The sequence below is a fragment of the Montipora capricornis genome, chromosome 12 (genome assembly GCF_036669925.1).
Source record: "Montipora capricornis isolate CH-2021 chromosome 12, ASM3666992v2, whole genome shotgun sequence".
NCBI classification, from domain to species: domain Eukaryota; kingdom Metazoa; phylum Cnidaria; class Anthozoa; order Scleractinia; family Acroporidae; genus Montipora; species Montipora capricornis.
This window is the reverse complement of record NC_090894.1, coordinates 5,888,257-5,890,165: the sequence shown is the minus strand read 5'-3', so window position 1 is coordinate 5,890,165 and position 1,909 is coordinate 5,888,257. Positions and strand designations below refer to the sequence as shown.

Below are 1,909 nucleotides of genomic sequence, written 5' to 3'. Positions count from 1 at the left end.
TCGAACTTGACTAATCATTTGAGTATTACATCCATATTAAAAGTTTTGTTGCTGGCGAGTATGCGTCAAGGATGTGAAAGTGCACCACTTCTTCACGGCCTTTACCCTTTAAGCCCGACTATCAATACGCTTATTCTCATAATTGTTTTCTGTTGGTTTTGTATGGAAATGTTGAGGAGAAAATCGTTCAGGCAAGGTCTGTGGTAACGATTCTTTTTGTCTTAAAAAGGCTTTTACGGCAATAATCCGACAAGAGCCACCTTTTAGGGGTCTTTATGCAAAAGCCTCGTTGCCAGGTGCCAAATCTATCATTATTGGGTCGCACTGCTTCTCTCAGAAGACTCGTCAGTCAATACAATTTTTTTCCTCTTTGTAAATGATCAGTGTTATTTGCCAAATCAGCAACACCTTGAAAGCTCGTTTGTTTTTCGCTAATAAAAAGGATATGCCTGATGGTGAATTACACTCAGGCTGTTGAATAAGAATCACTCATTGTCCCTCATCACTTCACTATGAATATTCTTGACCTTACTGTCAAGTCAAATGATCAAAACTCAATGACAGACGGGAAAAAGAACAAATGCTTCATGAAAAGACAAGGAGAGATCTTTTGTGTATGTCATCCAACATGGCGGCTTTACCTTTTCAGCTGTGGTATCAATCAGTACACTTGTTCTCGTAAATGTTTGCCGTTGGTTTTGTATGGAAGTGGAAAAGAGAATTTCGTTCAAGAAAGATCTGTGGTTTACAACCAACTTCTAGAGACGCACGTAAAATGCTGGATGACGTACGAAAGATCGATCTTTTTTTGTGTCATCCAATATGGCGGCCATCAGTGAAATAACAAGCCACCTACCCTTTTCCAATCAGAATTTACAATGCGAAATTGATTTTAGTCCAAGGCCCCTTATTATAGTCTTGGCCGAAAGAAACTCTTTGCATAATTGAACTCCTCCCCCCCCCCCCAACAGAAAAAAGGTCTTCCCCCATTCCCCTCTCGAAAACCCTTCTGTGAGAGAACAAGACGAAAGTTGGGCGCTTATTTCACCGTGAAAACGGGGCTGAGGCAAGCGCAAGGATCAAAATTTTTCCTTTTCCTTGTGCTTTGCGCTTCAGGCTCGGGTTGATCGAAGCATGGTTAGCGCCAACCCGTGTGAAATGTGGTGGAAACCTATAGCTATAGGTTTTGATACCTTAGCCAAGAATTCGCTTGCGTTGCGTTATGCTTGCGTCGCTAGTGAAAACCAGGCTTAACAGCCAGTATTTAACCATACAGTAGGAGGGGGACATTGGGGTATATTAGAAACCGCAAAACGAAGAAAAAATCGCAAAAAAATTCGGCTAAAAGCGAAAACCGCATACAAAACCGTCGGAAAACCGATACAATGGTGACAAGTGCGGCGTACACAGCAAACTACACTAACACTTATTTCATGAAAGTATTTGTGAATGTCATGGACGTGTCTAAAGCCTTCGTATCTTTTGGTATCTGCTTAAATCATAGGCTTTATTTCTGTCGCTCTCTGAGCCCGGACTTTGTGAGCTTCTTTTTCCGAAAAGCAGCTGGTAATGGAGCCAAGTTAGCTTGGAGATTCGACTGGAGGGTTTAATTTTGGTAAAACATGCGATTGCACTGAGGAAGCTAACCGGTATAATTTGTTCCTTGTTTTACATGGCAGCAGGAACTTGCTCTTAGGTTAAATTTGGTAATAAACGGATACTTATTAAAACAGCAGTCGCATATTGAACCTCACCGCCCTTCCATATCGCGACGTTGCACCAAAGAGGAAATTCGTCGATGTCTCTAATTCACCTTGCTGGCCCTGAGAATTGTTGTCATCTGCACTGACTTCGTCACTACTTTCATCAAATTCTTTCTGGCCTTCATCAGAGTCACTAGCTTCCTCAC

At 41.9% G+C, this 1,909-nt stretch overlaps 1 protein-coding gene across 1 annotated transcript in view; it reads left to right on the top strand.

Annotated features, from left to right (window-relative positions):
• The window catches only part of LOC138025362 (kinetochore-associated protein 1-like), an 86,069-nt gene extending 86,013 nt beyond the window's left edge, over positions 1–56 (top strand). Inside the window, exon 72 of the mRNA XM_068872584.1 lies at positions 1–56. This exon is cut by the window's left edge and continues 268 nt beyond it. The gene's annotated coding sequence lies outside the window, so the exon portion shown is untranslated.
• The last annotated feature ends 1,853 nt before the right edge of the window (positions 57–1,909 follow it).